This window comes from Sparus aurata, chromosome 24 (genome assembly GCF_900880675.1).
Source record: "Sparus aurata chromosome 24, fSpaAur1.1, whole genome shotgun sequence".
Classification (NCBI taxonomy): domain Eukaryota; kingdom Metazoa; phylum Chordata; class Actinopteri; order Spariformes; family Sparidae; genus Sparus; species Sparus aurata.
In genome coordinates this window covers 9,103,728-9,120,905 of record NC_044210.1, presented here as the reverse complement: position 1 = coordinate 9,120,905, position 17,178 = coordinate 9,103,728, and positions in this window count along the sequence as shown.

Genomic DNA, 17,178 nt, shown 5'->3' with positions numbered 1-17,178 from the left:
CCAGTACCAGATGCTGCTCCTTTCCAGTGAGCAGCTTTGGTGGTTTCCATTGAGGATTCCCTCATTATCTGTGAGTGATACACATACTTATTGTGGCGTACACAGCCGGAAAAAACACATTAGCTGTCGTCCCGACCCTTCTGAGCAGACACAGAGAAAAGAGTCAAATGAAAACTAGATTTCCCTTCAGGCTTGATAATGCACCACATTCACATGTTTCTGTCTCTCTCTGTGTGATCAGGCACCCTTCTGGTCTCAAGACTTCATCTCTCAGCCTTCGGGCTACTCTCCCAAACACGGCATCACCGCTAATTTTTACGAAAAATTGGAAAACAGCAGCGTTCTGCATCAGCTCTCCCCTCTGTGATGGAGTGATTGGACTCTCTGTGTTGCTGGCAGCGTTTTCTTTTTTTTTTTTCTCCTAACAGTGAGACAGCTCCACCCTGCAGGCTGTGTGGTGGGAGTCCCGTCTGTTGTGTGGGAGCTCTGCCTCCAGGACGCAGCACTGCCAGGGGGATTTTACACACTATAGCACTGCTATTTGGCTGCCATCTCTGTACCATATGCATTTGACCTCATTCAAATTCATGTCGGAATCGAAAGAGTCTACCTGGATGGGTTGCAAAACAGTCAATTTGTGCTTTTTGTTTTGTGTTTCTGACCTCAAAGGACAACACCGATTTCCTTTGTTTACATGTGGCGGACCCTGCCACCTTTCTAGCTTCAAACAGTGTTCTGGACCTTATATTCCTCTGACAACAGCTTGTTTATTCACTCATGGAAAAAATGCATATTTCTGAGTTTGTACCATTACCTCATTAATATTAGAAACATTAAAATTCTTAGTTTGAATTTCTTTTTCTTTAAAATACATTCGTCTTGCTGAGATTGAGAGGTCCATAAGAGAGGAGACAGTGAGCAAAACCACATTAACTGAGGTGTTTACACACTGTGCCCCTGCACCCTTCTCCAGTTTTATTCAGGCTGACTGCCTTTGTGTGTGTGTGTGTGTGTGTGTGTGTGTGTGGGCGTGTGTGTGTGTGTGTGTGTGTGTGTGTGTGTGTGGTGTGTGTGTGTGCCGCACTCTGCTACAGCCTGCAGCGTTGCCAATCTGACTTTGGTGCAGCCACACATTTGGGCCAAAGTGAGACTGTGCGGATTGACGACACACAGCAACATCTTAAAGGAAAACACAACCCAGATATCATTATCATCTTTGTTGCTTCTAAGATTTATTTCAAATTTCTTAATCTTTTTTTTTTTTCGGCCATTGTTCAGATGAAAACACAGTCTAGCTGTCCTACTGTTAACTGGATCAGCTGACAGTTGCCCAAATACTGTACATGGCTCCCAGAATAGAAATGAGGGTACCACCTGTTTCTGGTCACATGGTGCTGTCAACATCTTGTGCATCTTGTAAATTTCCATGAGGGACATTTACTTTAACTGTGCTCTTGTTTATCTCTGGTGGCTTTAGAGGCAGACCCACTTAAGCACCGCAGGACCCCTATTTTGAAAGAAGTGTGGGTCAACAGTACAGCTCGGCATCAGCTGTGTTTCGGAGATGATCTTGAGGTATCCTTGAGTGAAACGTCAATAAGCTCAAGTACTGTATATATCCCTTGGGAACCTCCTCACCGCGTATGTAGCAGCCCACCATCTTCACTGCCTGTCACATACAATAAAATAATGCAGAGATGCCCTTGGAAAGTGAGGGGCTTCTAGCGGCTCAGTGGACGTATGTGACAACTGTATAAATGCAAGTCATTGAGGGCAACTAGAGTCTGAGTCCTGGTGATGAACTCCATTTAACAACAACAAATAATGATTTACATTTACATTTTAAAGCTGCAATTCAATACAACAAATACAAGGCAGCAAATCATTGGGGTAAACAGCTGCCGCTGCTGCTAGCTGGTTAGCTCAGTTAGCCGTGCAGTTAGCAGAGTGGGAGCTTGATGCTAGCTGGTTAGCATAATAACTCCAGAATACATCACAATGTCAAAACTGTTATTTGTTCGCATTCAGTCGAGAATTTTAGTTATTATCTTAAATGTCTTTCAGCTAAAATTCTTACAAGCTCTGCCTTTAATTAATATTGTTTGAGATAAATACTGAATGAACTTGATCTGTATTCCCATCATGCTTTATTACACAACTAGGTCAGCACACATCTACCTTGCATTATTGTCAAAGCAGTTCAATGTGTTAGCTCTTAAAATAAACAGGGGCCGCTGACTTTGAAACAGCATATATTTTTAAAGCAATATATAAATTTGAATTATTTATACATAAAAATACCTCAAAGCAGCAACACTGTAGTTTCCAGTGATAAACTCACATCTGCGTGTGTTTTGTGAGGCAAGCAGCCATCGCTGTCTGTGATAATCGGCACAGTTCAGGTCTGGGTCACGCACCGGTGCGCATAACTCATCCTGTGTGGAAAAGCTCTCTTCTCGGAGCACCGAATGAGAGGGATTTGCCGTAGTGCCGCAACAATTTCCAGAAACATTAGGCAACTGCAGGTAACAGTTTACCACTATGATAAAAGAAAATCTGCTTCTCATCGGCAAGCAGGTCTCAAGATGATTAAGAGTGAGTAACGAATAATAGAATCTGATCCAGGTCTGAAGTGGATTGTTGTTATGGCCAGTGGGCCAGCAGTGCTGGAGGTGTGTGACGAGTCTAGGTCACTGGGCCGCTCTCCCTCTGCCCTGACAGCCGGCTGCCCCACAGTTATCTCTGTCGACGTGCATTCAATCAGCGGCGCACTGACATTTACTGCCGGGGCAAACCGCAGCACAAGCTCACTTGTTCAGCTTGAGAGGGATTTCCTCGACGGTTAGTCACCGTGACTGGGAAATTGAGGGCAGATTCAAACCAGTTCAGGGAGAAATAGCGATGGATGTGTCTTTTGTTCTTTATTCAAAAACAAGCGAAAGCACCAGGGATGAATGAGAATATCATTTTGCTGCCATCTGGGCCCTGGTACCAATAAAATTGAGGCTCTTTATATAAGTGAGAAAAAAAAAACTGACATTGACTTAATCTTTAAATCATCCTTTAACTACCCTGTCTTTTGTGTCACGGCTATGACTAAATAAAATCCTCAAAGTGCCTTTCTAAAATAAAATACGTTTAGTTGAACAGAACATGTCAGATGGTAGTTTGACCTCCGGCAGAATTCTGCCTAACTAACTGCCCCCGCTCCTGGTTCTCAGCCTTGATCTTTGCCTGGCAGCAGCAGGGGGCTTCAGTCTGAAGGTACTCCAGTTTCAGAACAAGGAGAGCTGTTATTTCACACCAGCTGAGCTACTGAGTGACCCCTGTTGACATACTGTATGTGAGAGTGCGTGTGAATACATGCATGTATGTCTTCTCACGCAAATAAAGTAAATAACGAGTCCCTCATTCAAGACAACACACAGTTTCACTCTCTGAAATTACTTTAGCCGGGTAGATAATTGAGCTAATATGTGCTCAGCAAGGAGAAAACATGCACCATTGACTAATAATGACAACTGAATACACTGTCAGAGGCTGATTTTGACTTACAGGGTGTAAAATTGTGCAAATCTTTCGCTCTGTGGGGTCCCCAGAGCCTGGACTTGACAGGAACGCCTTCAAAAGTGCAGCTAAGGCTACATACATGACATCAAGCTAAAAGGCTAACGAGAAACAACAAGAAACATTTTGTTCACTTTTAACATTAAAGTGCTAAATAAATGGCAGGACACAGCCCCTAATGTTAGACAACATTCTGATACAGTTAGCATCCAGGATCAGTTCCCACACATCGGATGTGCTAGTCGTGGACAGAGCTTTCATCTTTTGAACATAACCTGTTGCCACCATGTAGCAAATGCTAACTCTTGGTCTTGGAAGTAACACCTCGGCAGCTCTTGGCCTTGGTTCGGTTTCTGTTGGTTGTAAGCTAGTTATCTGAGCATGCTAACATTTACAGGATTATTTGGAGCAAACGATCAACTTTTTTCTTATGTTTTTGGTTTTGAAAAGGCTACAAAAGGCGTCTGTCGCGACGTTCAAACCCTTTGACAAGTGTTGCTCCACAGCTCCATGCACACGGATGTGTTGGTGGGATGTTGATGTACAATGAGTTGTTCCTGCTGTAACTTATTTTTAGAGATTCTTTTCAAATGAAATCACTTAATTTCCCCAAATTTCAGCATAACACTTCTGTTGTGACATCACTGCTGTTGTTGTGACACCACTGTGGAGAAATTGTTGCTGTATTTAAAATGATCACTGCCGTGCAATTTCTCAAAATACGCCGCGTGACGTCTGTGTATTACAAAATCCCTGTAGTACTGTACGTTTCGTCTGTTGTGGCATTTCTTTGGATCTGGTATGATATAAATGGAGTCTGGACTGGAACACAGTGAGCATCGGCGAACACACCCGGGAAGACTTCCAAAATTCCTTTTAGTATAAAAAAACATCTTACAAAATTGCTTTCTTCCTGTTTCCAGAACCCCTCTGTTCGTTCATTTATGGCTCAAGCTCTCATGTAGCGACAAGAAGCATGCACGAGGGGAAATTAACACTATACACTCGTTTTACATAAGGATTATTTGCTTATTTCCTAATGTATACTCTGTTGTGGCCGGTGTACTGCTGTGATGAAATCGCTGAGGATCCTTTAATCTCTGCTGCCAGTAAATATGAGCATGACTTATCCAGGGTTAATCTCCCGAAACTTCCAAGGGAGTACCGTTTTACCAAATACTGTATGAGTCACCTGCTATCGTTCTGCTAAAATAAAGCACCGGAGCCAAAATGTCTCATTTTTAACAGGTAAACTGCCAACGGGGTGGTCTCACACTACTTGTAAAATTGACAAGATTACAGAAAGAGTCATTCGTACACTCTGTGGAGTTTCTGGTGCATGAAACAGCGGTTTCCCTCCCTTTGGCTCACAAACACATGACATTTTATTTTAATAAACCATTAGCTTGATATCCTCCGCCGAATGTACTGTAGGGCAGCCAGGGCACGGCGCACACACAGACAGACAGTCAGACTGACAGAGGAGAAAGGCGTTGACGCGTCGGACGGAGTACAGTAAGTCTGCGGAGTGGCTCCCGTCAGTCATTAGGTTCTGTTCAGGCATGGCTACACACACTGATGTAATGAGGCACAGTGAATGTGTTCAGTGTGTGTGAGTGTTTAATAGATTGAAGGATGAATCATTCCAGGGATGACCTGATTCTTTAGGGAAGTATGAGCATATGTGTGTGTGTGCATGTGTTTGTGCATGTGTGTGTGTGTGTGTGTGTGTGTGTGTGCATGTGTGTGTGTGTGTGTGTGTGTGTGTGTGTGTGTGTGCATGTTTGGGGATTAATGGCGCATGAAATGATGTCTTCATTAGCATCTCCTCGAGATAAACCACATGATGGGACAATAATCATATCTGTCAGTTACACGACAGACGCGGAGGATATTTGTGAGTCAAATCATTCGATGACAGTGGAAAGATTAATAATTTTTTCTTTTTTTTTATGCCGGTTTTCAGTTATAACAGTTCTGGTGTTATCGCCGCTGTTTGGCTGTCACTTCCTGACTGTGAAGTCCATAAATTGCTAATTTTTTATGCCGCAAACCTGCTTAATTCAGACAGAATAAACTGATATTGATATATTAAACACTGATATGTGTTGTGTGGGACCTCACGCCAAAATATGTGCAAATACAAATAAATATAAATATATGTTTTATGTAGCAGAATCAAGTAAGTTGTCTGTCCTTATGAGGGGATCAAATTGCTTCTGATTCTAAAATGAGCTCCCCCTAATAATCAGATGCGTGATACCTCTGGTCATACATTTAAAGACATAATCAGCTAGTATCTGTCATTCACAGCTGAGGACCTCCAGGAGCCGCGGGGCACGTTGTGTCACCTGAACGAACACCAACACCACCATCAGTCAAGTAATTCATATCTCGTAGCTTTTGATCCGACTGACAGCCGTAGTCGACTTTATGTCTTTGTGCGTAATGCAGATCTGAGGGGCAGATTTCAGTCCTGACATTAAAATTATTGCAACACATATGGAGCTCCTCATTTGTCATTACTGCGATAAAGAGCTGGATGACACCCAAGGCTGTTTCCTGGCTGTCACCCTCATCTCAACCTCGCACGTCACGCACGCGGCCTCAGATCTGGATCCCCAACCCCCCCCCCCCCGTGATGTGATCTGACTCATCGGGGTGACTGTGGTGGGTCCGCTGCATGGCTGTTAAATAAAAAAAATGTAAAAACCACATCCTCACACAGCAGCCGCACACTTCCAAGGATCATGAGGAAATTACAGCAGGCGCTGATGTGGACCACAGACTACATGACTGCTGGAGTCAGAAATGGGGTGAATAGGGCAGTGTTCATTTCACCAACGAAGAAATATTCAATCGCAACCTTTTTTTCCGTTTACGTAACGTAGGTAGGTACGTACCAAGTTCATGAACACACAGGAAAAGTACATATTTGTCTGCTTCAGTTAATAAATCAGAATTGGTTGTAATCCTTTTGATATGTGCTGATAGAAGTTAGAGGCTTCACATTAGCCTTCTAACACTCTGAATCAGGCCTCTGCATCCACACTAAAGAAACCGTCTCAGAAATGTCGTGTTCTGGCTAAATATAGCGAACAACCAGGCCATCTCTCTGGCCCATATATGTGCTACCTCTCCAGCAGACCTATATGGGAGTACCAGACATGGCTGCTGGGAGATTTAAGAGCCTCCACAGGGCAATGATGTGCTAAAGTACGCTGTGTTGTGTTAGCTGCGAACTGTCTGACGAGACTCTTCTGCAGACACACTTTGAATTATTAAATGTTTAATCGAGCACTTTGACCCTGTCGGTGGTTTGCTCAAGATTTACATTTTGTTGCTGGGTGCTCATTGCTTGCCGGGACGCTGAGATGGAATGCAGCCAAAGTTACAGGAGACCTGATATGCTTTTTTGTTTTTTTCCCCCTCCCCTTCAGCGTTTTATAGACTGTAGGTTGTGCATGTAAAAAATGTTGGAAGTTCAAAAAGGTCATAGCTCCTCTCTCCCACAGAAACCTGAACCACAATCACCAGGAACGCCTCGTACCAAAGTCCCGCCTTTAATTCCGTGACTTTGTGACGTCACAATCTGCTCTGTAGTGGTGCTGGCTCAGGCTTGTGAGTGCTGACCAATCAGAGGAGACTCGGCATTTGGGAGGGGAGCCTTGAAGAGACAGGAGCTAAAACAGAGCATTTCAGACAGAGGGGGAACACAGTGGACAACATGAGAAAACAGATGTGTTCTTTTAGTGTTAATGCATGTAAACATATTCTAGTAGTAACCCAAAATTAACGTATAAACCTGGAAATGAGCATAATTTGTCTCCTTTAGAGGGGCAAGATGTCAGTACTTAAGTCAATTATTGTATCTACTGAAGTAGCATGCTAACTAGCTTTCCCCGGCCCTTCAGGTCCAAAGCTCCTGTGCTAGCAGTGTAAACACCAACACTGCCCTGTTCCCCAAGACCGAATGCGAGCTGCACAGCTAACTGAGCTAATTTGCTAAAAGCAGATACAGTTAGCAGCAGTTAGGAGCTACTCCGGTAACTGGCTGCCTCCCATTTTGAGCATTAATTAGACAGGCAGTCAAGCAATGTTAATATTACACGTAACACCTGTGCTTGACAAACTATCTGCTGTGAGAAGGGCCCCACATTTTACTGGGACTTTAACTACAACTTTATTTTAATCATCATAATTATCTTATTATAAGGTGACCCTGAAATTGTTTGTTTTTTCTGATCAACCATAACACACCATAAATACAATTTTAAGAGAGGCTGCAGATATTTTGCATAATTCTACTTGCTGTTTCAGCTGCTGTGTATTGAGAAACCCATAAAGTGGTGCACCTCTGTCATCTGGATCGTCACTGTGGTGTGCCACCGAGTCAGATGAGAGCATCACAGAGCCTCAATAGCTCCGAGTCCCCCTCTCTTTGTCAGCACCGTGGTGATGTTCAAGGGATCTTTGGAGCTCTTCCACAGCTTAGCCTGCAGCCCACCCACCCCCCCGCCTACTGGCAAGCCTCGGCACTGTGGCCTGGAAATCAGCACCAGACATGGCGAGGATGCGGCGCGCTAAGCCAAACCATAGCGCTGCCCAAACTGATGGAGGGAGCTCAGGAGGGGGATGGGTGTGGGAGGAGGAGGTGTGATTGTGTCAGCATCTGTGAGTGCGCATTTATCTGCAGGAAAATGGGAATCCTGCATGCAGATATGAGAATATGTGGCGGTTTAACGTCTGTGCGGCCAACAAAAATTCATACATGAATCATTGTGGTAAAGCAAGAATGGGATGGAAGTCAAATTGAGACCCTCTTATAGCTCAGGGCTTCTGTTCATGCTTCCTGAAAGGGAAAGAACAGCTAAAGCAAGAGGTGTGCTGTGGGGTTACTTTGAGCCACTGGGATGGTGCTGCTGGGATTTTGAGGCTTTGGGAGGCGGGGGGGGGGTTTCATACCAAACATTTCTTTGATCTCCTGAAGTGGCCTGAGGTCTGAGCAGCCTGCTGTGAGCGGGGTGGGTGTTGGGGGTGAAGTAGGTGGAGTGGAGGTGTGTGCGTGTAATTCGCCACATAAAAACCAAGGTTAGACGTAAAAACGTTGCGGCGCGTAGCCTCGCATTGAAAGGTAATTGTTTTTAATGAGATGATGTGTCAGGTGAGATTAATATGACAGGCTGTGGAGTTCATAAATCCTGCTTGCGCACACACACACGTACACCTTTTGTCTTATAAACACTATCACTTCCCCACATGCAGAATTACATTGTTTTTAAGAAAAATGACGGCGTGAGTGAGATTAAGAATATGTCTAGGCGAGAAAAGCAGTGGGTATGTGCAAGTGTGTGAGACAGAATATTACTAAATAGGGGCACACAGCAAAAAGTCATACGTTCCGCTGTTTGTTTACATGAAAACTCTACAGGGGGACTTTATAACGTTGATAACGTTCAGCCATTAAATGTGGTACTCCATCGCCCCCCTTCCATTGCATTCACTTTACAACACCAGTGTTGTTTGAATTTACCCTGAAGCATAGTTGTATCAATATGAGCTTTCGGTTAATATTGTCAAATACTTCAATTCCCACACATCTACGCTAAAATACGTTGGCGTGTAGAGTGCAGGGTTTGTGTTTGGTAGTAAAGTGATGTTTATGTGAGATTATAAAGCTTTGATTGAGAGCAGGCATGATTTATGACCCGCGTGGCCTCTCATAGATTTATTGTGATTAATATAATCTCATGTTGACTAAACATTTAATCTGATGAGGTGGAATAAAAAACACCCACCATTTGTTTTTAATGTGTGATGAGGACAACCGTGAAGCTTACTGGCTCTGTTTGGCCCCAGGGCGGGGCAGTAATGCACCCTATCTTGCGGAGGTGATAATGCACAGAGAAAGTGATTTAATTTGACGTATGGGAGAGGCAGTCTGAGCAAACAAAGTCGAATTCCTTGTAAAACGAGGATGATATCACACGGAGTACTTGTGTGCGACACGACTGCCAATGCAGCAGAGAGTTGGTGGGCCCAGGGTGTAGCTGAAAGGGGGAAATGTCACTTGTCTCTACCCGATTTCGGTCTGTCTCCACTTATAAAACTCCCATAAAACCAATAATGCTGTGCAGATGTAGACATTCTACCCGTGAGCTAACAATATAGAAGGCGCAGTATGTCGAGAATGCCTTTGATCAAGGCTTTATGAAGGAGACGGCCGCTTTGATGATTTTGCTGACATTTCCAGGAGACTTTAAAGACTAATCAAATCAGCGTGCCTTCTCTCTCTACGAGGTTAAGCAGCATGTATGCGGCCAGCCTCTCAGGAGTTTGGTTTTTATGGTTCGGAGATGAGGAGACATTGTGTCTAAGTGCTTTTTGAATTAATGAAAAGATGTTTGCTTTGTTGTGCGGAGATACAGGTCCTTCTGCAGACGTCTCGATGTGAATAAGATGCACGTTTGCACCAGTGGTGGAAGCAATATCCAGAGCAATACTTCAGATACTTAAAATCTTTTTCGATTTAATGTATCATAATTAAGTTAACATTGATTGCACAATGTAATGACCACAGAATAATGACGGCACCTGCGTTTTCATTCGTTCCCCATAAACCTCACTTCTACGATGCAGTTTTGTCTGCCACCGTGCATGAAAGCTTTCACAAAGGAAGGCTGAGTGGTGATTTAGTCAGGCTGGCACCATTTATCTGCTTTTATTATTTCCATCAGAGACTAAATGAATGAATAAGCTCACGTTTTGGCCTGTGTTGTTGGTAGTCGTGACTCAGAGGAAAACAAAACAATCCAGTTGTCTTTGCGTCATCGCTGCCAACAACATTAGCACTTGAAAATGCTAAAGGTGGGTGTGGTGTTGTTTCCACTTAAATAGTGTCAGTATCACAGTTTACTTTAAGGTGCAATATTTAGGAATATCAAATTCATACTCAAAACAAACATGTGGCAGCTTATCACCAGAGTAACTGCTAACAGTGCTAACTGCAGCTGGTTGGCTAACTGTGCAGCTAGTGTTCTGGACTTGAAGCTCACTCACCAGGGAACTGTTGGTGTTTATACCACTTGCACAGGAGCTTTGGACCAGGACAGGCTCAGGGCTAGCTGGTTAGCAATGCTAACTTAAAGGAGAACTTCGGTCGATTTAAACATGCAGCTTCATTGCTCAAGCTACCCTTGACTTGCCAGTACCGAAGACGCGAACAAATTTGGTCCAACCATTACAGAGCTCCGTTAACGAAGACTTAGCATTGAACGCTAACAGCATGGGGTCAGAACTTTACACTGTGTTTTAAGCGTCTTAACATGCTCCACATCTCACACCAAAAGGTATGCAACATCAGCAGACACCTTAGCACACAGCACTGTAGCGTGTATGACTCAAAATGAATAAAAAAGTAGTTAAAACAGTGTGTTTGTGCAAGGAGCTACTTACCTGTTTGTTGACATCCGTGTCTTCCGGTAGCTAGACCAAACTAGTCAATCCGTCGTAGTGTAGTTTATACCAGGGGTACTCAAATACAAATCTTAAAGGGCCACAAAGATTTTTTTGAATGACTCAGAGGTCCATGTATTGAGGTCGGTCAGGCCACATGCAATAATACTGTAATATTCAAAACAAAATGTCCTTTTCATTCTAAACAACAAAATATGAACTAAAATAAAATGTACTTTCCATTTTAACATAAATTAAAATACGTAGTTGAATATTTCCTCTTTTTGTTTGCCTTCAAACATTGTGTCCATCACTTCAGTCATGCATTATTTTATTTCATTGTGACATAGATGTGACAAGAATCCTGCTTGCAGCTTGATATGACGATTTCAGTGCATTTATTTGTGTTGTGCTTATCGCTGAATTTTGAGGAAATGTCTCTTCAAAATTCCTATGCTTCGTCTCATAATGCCATTTCAAATTGGAAATCTTCATCACAGCTACTCCTGGCATATTGTAACGCCACTTGTGGACTGTGGTGCAATGGATCTTGGGTATTCTGTTGTTGGTGTAATTATGGTTCGTGAATGTGTTTGTGAATAAGATGATATGTAAGATGGTTGTGGGTTATTTCACGTCATTTGTTCTGTGATTAAATGGTGTTTTAACAAGGATGATACAAATTTTGGCACCGTGAGTGAAAGGGTGTTTGCCGGGAGAAACTCCCCGTCCGTTACACGCTTTGTAACATTGAATATACATGAGGTTGCTAACGTTAGCTAAAACTTGTCAAACTGCGCAAGGTGGTAAAGTAAGACAAAGGATTTAAAACCGCTGCACTGTCAGATACGTGGAGATTGTCCCGGTTGGAGGCAGAATAAATGCAACTTCTAAGATCCTATTTCTGCGAGTTGCCGATTATCACTGTCCACTTTGTCATAACAGTTTACTTGGAAACACGCCATATTCAATCTCTTACCACCAGCAAAATGTGAATACGCGAAGTGCTCCGAAAACGAAAGTGAAAGTTAAAAGTTGCGCTCTGTCTGTGTATCGTTGGCATGGAGACAAGTCCCGGTATACACGTGCTGACCCAACCAAAACACATAGTGAAGGAATAATAGTTTGGGGGCCACAAACAGGAGGCCGGCGGGCCGGATGCGGCCCGGGGGCCGCCTATTGAGGACCGCTGGTTTATACACTTTGGGTACAGTTCTTACTTTAATAAATAATATGATAATATGAAATAGAATTTGTGAGTAAGTCGGTGCTTTTTATTAGCATGCAAGCTACCCGTCCTAGTAGGTAGCTAGCCAACTTCTGGCACATAAGCATTGCTAACTTAGCTTGTTCGTAAATTTGACAATCATAGGGCTAGCTGGTTAGCGTGCTAACTTCATGTGGATATCTCTGCAAAACGATTGTATTGTTATTTCTTCAAATTCTGTTGAGAATTTTAGTTGTTTTTTTGGAAGTTTACAGCTAACATCTTACATATAGAACCTTTAAACTTACCCTGTAAGCTATACTATAAATGTAATGGAGTAAAAAGTATAGTATTTTCCACCAAAATGCTGTACAATAGAAGTATAGAGAAGCATAACATGGAAAAAGGTAAAGCACTATTACTTCAGTACAGTAGTTGAGTAAATGTACTTAGTATCATTCCAGCATTGATTTGCACACATGTATTTGCAGACAAATTGACTCCTCAATTAATTTAATACATTAAAAATACATACTTTTAAAATATATATATACATCTGCATTAATATAATCAGAATGATTGTATATTCTTCTAAATGAAGCTATGACCCACTGACCTGCGATGACCGGTATCTTGGTTTGCATATTCTATGTTTGGGATTAGATATATTGCTCGTCCTTTGTCTGAGCATTAACATTTCACTCAAAGCCGGCGCCATTCATCTTCATCACATGACTGATTTCTGATGCCGACGGCATACAAATGCGCTCATCCCACACACACCTGCATGTGCAAACACACCCATGCTGGCACATCCTGTTGGCTCAGTGGGCCGTTGATGTATTCACAACCTTTTCTTACACGCCGTTGCCTCTCTCTTCTCCATCTGCCCCCTCTCTTTTACCATTTAGTCTGGACAAACCTAAAGCAGACTGATAACACTGGTGTGGATGGAGCGAGGGAAGAATCCTACAGGGATTCGTTTAATGTTATCTGTTCCCAGGATAATTATGTAAATCTTCCCTTTGTCAAGGGGAACTGGAGTTCTCTCTTTGGATGTCACAGACAGAAAACTGGCAAAGTTCTCACTTACTTGGGTCCAACTCACTACAGGCCTTTACACCGTGTAATTGAACTGGCCGATTACGCGTTCTGAACCTTCACAGTGTCCCAGATTTTTATTATCAACCTGGGGTCCTATCATGGTCAGTGCAGCATGTGTAATGGCAGGCAGAATACGAGATGGAGCCACCGATGCCATTTCTGTGGTGGCTTCAATTTGGAAAATGTCCAGGCCATTAAACCGTGCAGGTGCTTTCACACGAATCTGAAATGTTCGACCTATTCCTGGAGTATTTTCACCCTCCTGGACACATCCATATGCAGTTTGAAAATATGACAGAGTGCCTCAAATAATAACAGAGACCCACAAATCATGATGCCATGTCACGCCACATGAGAAATGTGCCTCTCCTCGGCCTCTGGTATCTTTTGTCAGCTAATGGAGCTGAGAGATGAGGGCTGAAATTGAGAAGCTCTCCCACAAGGCGAGCATAACCAATCATGTGATATTTCGGATCGGCTGCAGACAATCACATCAGACATTGAAACGGGGTGGCCATTAATCCTGTGTCTGAGACCACGTCTTATACTTCCTCCACAAAGGTTTTGTTTCTATCTCTCAGACGACACTGTTATCACGGGCAAAGAGCTTCCACCCTTTGTTGAAAACCGGAATCACACTGTAAGCGTTGTGTCTAGCGTACATCACACTTTAATTATCTGTTATTAGGGCCCGAGCGCCGACCAGTGCCTCACCTGCACCCCCGTCTTTAAATATCTAAGTGCAAAATAATAGTACTAAATTCTGGGGAGGCCACATGTGGCGTCCGCGTGTCGAGTTTTAACAGGCAATCACATTTCTTCTTCACACCCCGCTAACTGTGAGCTTTTTCAGAACGGTCAGAGGAGGGACTGATAATTATACTGACACGTCCGGGATCGGCCTCATGAGTGGAAGTCGTGCAGATGGGACGCCGTAATGCGAGAAAGGGAGGAAGATGGAGCAGATGATGTGCGGTGCCTGCATGCAGCAGGTCAGGAAATTAAAGGATGATTCCGCTTATATTGCATCTGGGGTGTTGTTTACGTAGTTTTAGCCGTGATAACGTTGCTCCGAGATTAACTCGCTCGCACAATTGCGCACCACTCAACGCAGATACGAAAAACATCGTTTATCACACATGATCAAAACAGGGATAAAATGATACTGTATGCAGGGAGCTGTGTCCTCAATTAGACTCACAGCAGTTAGTACAAAACAAAACACCGTGATAAATAATGAATTACACCCTGAAACAACAAGTCCTTGTTGCCAGCAGTAGATCCATGATGCCTTCCTCCTGCTGCGGATATTAAAATACCAAGGGACAAGGAATATTTTAATCTAATTCTTAATTAATTTGAATCCATGAAAGGAAAAAAAAAAAACATTTAACAGACAAAGTCCACACTGTGCTTTGAATTATACTGGAGAATGTGTCGTTGATGACATTACACAGACAGCGGTTAAGTAAAATTGAATTACACTAAAATATCATCAGATTATCTTATTATGAAAAGAGCCGCCCCCTCAGGGACGCCAGCGGATGTCTGGCCTGCGGCAACAAAATGGCCATGAACAGCCCCGACGTGCACACTACCAGAGCTCGGAGGGCGTGTCTGCATCTCAAAGTGACAGCTACTCGCCCGCTGAGTGAAAAGTTGTTATTATTTACAGGAAAGCTGTTTAAAATTGAGAGAACCTGCACTGTATTCGTGCAGTATACAGTATACGTGTGCATACTGTGGAGCTAATGGGGTTAATGAGATGCAGGTGTGGAGACAGGAATGAGGGACAGGTGTGCAAGGTCAGGTGAGCGTGCGAGGCAGGAAACTCACGGGCAGAGAGGTTGCTGGGATTGTTTCCATCCTCCTCTCTGAGGATACCCACTTTACGCATTAATCATTAGTCACACACGGCTCACTTTTGTAAAAAATTCAAGGGGGTTTGCTTTGTTTACATTACGGGTCATATGCTGTGAGACCAATTAAACATCACTCATCCATTCTCCGCAGCCAACGTGCCGTTTTTTTAAACCGTTTTCTTGCTCGGTCACCCCCAATTTCTCCTACGAGCCTCTTCCATCACAACTCCCCTCCGATACCCACGCTACATTCAGGCAGAGCAGCAGGGAGGGGGGTACAGTATCCCTCAACACTCTCCCCCCCCGTCCTGCGCAGGGTGATGATCTGTAAAGAGAATCATTAAGACGCAATTTGTGACTGCGACATGAACACACACACACACACACCGCCTGGAGAAGACTATTCATCACCAGCGGCCCGTTCCTGACTGTGGAGAAGAATGATGCTCGCAGGCCGGCTGCATGTCTGCATGACCCCTGACCTCCAAGATGTGTGTGCCTGAACATGACTGCATGGCACCAGCGTACACTAACAACAATAGGTGGTCTGGTTGATAGGCGGCGTGATAAACAATGGACGGTGTTTGCTTGCTTTGCCTCCCTCTGTAGTCATTTTGTGTTCCTTTGTTAGTGTTTCGTGTGTCTTTGTGGTTGTTTTGCATGTCTTTGGGGTCGATTTGTGTCAGTTGCCATTTTTTGGCCGTTGCACGCTCGTTTTGTCCCTGTATTTGCAGTTGTTTTGTATCTACTCCTAGTCGTTTTGTGTCTCTGTAGTCATTTGTGCTGTTGTTTTTAGCAGTTTTTGTATTTTGGTCAATTCCTGTGTCTGTGAGGTCATTTTGTGTCTTTTTGTAGGCATTTGTATCTTTTTCTCAGTTTTTTTTTCTCATGTTTGTGGACATGTTGTTTATTTGTTCCATCGTCTTTATATTATTATATGTTATATTGTGTCTCTTCTTAGTTTTGTGTTTATTTGTAGTTTTTTGCTTCCCTTTGTGTGGGTTAAGTGTCTCTTTTCAGGTGTTTTTCATCTCTGCGTGGTTGTTTTGTGTCTACTTGTGGTCATCCTGCATCCTTTGCGGCCACGCCTCTCTTTGTACATTAATGGATTCCCGTCAAGAAATGTCAACAGTCGCTCCAAAAGACCCCGGCCTGTGCCCGGTAGGCCTGCTGCTCAGTAATCCAACCAAGGTCGTACCACAGGTTTGATCCCCGGCAGACCCCGTTCAATGGCCAGACCTTGAGGACGACGCTCAGGCTTTCTTTTCTGGCCTGCCGCTGTTTTTGACCTCCATCTGAAAGTCATACATCTTTAATATATTCAAAAATGAAATTACCTAATTATCCTTAATGCATAATGATGAGAAAGAATGAGAAGAGATGAAATGGAGGACCGCTGTAAGGACCATTTCAGGGAAAATAATTCATGCCTTCTGCTTGTTGACCCTCCTTTTGTTTTAGCACAATAACCCAAACCCCCACCCAAATAATGGGTAATTGTCGGTGAGGTGCTATCAAAGGGGCAGCAGAGAGGTCTGGGTGTTAAGAGGCAGCGCTGCCTCCTCTGCTCGTCTTTGATGAAGGGTTCTTCTGCTCAAAATGTAATTCCTCCTTCCTCCTGGATGTTTTCATTGTATTCGAGAGCTTCCCATAACGACGCCCAGCGCTGCAGCTCGGCAACCTCTTCCACTATGTTCCTATGGTAACAACCCAGAGCGTGTGTGTGTGTGTGTGTGTGTGTGTGTCTGGGAGATGAGTGATTGTCTATGTTTGTGTGTGTTCATTATGGTGGTGTTGCCCCCCCCCCTTTTTTTAAAAATATAATGAATCAATTATCAAGGCTGTGGAGCGAGCTCATTTGAATAATCGCAGACGAGGATAGAAAAACGCTCTCCACACAACACGGTTTCACGTCGTCCCCGCGCATCGCACGGACTGATCAGTCTTTCCCTTGGAGAAGGTGCAGCGCTGTGTGTGTGGAGG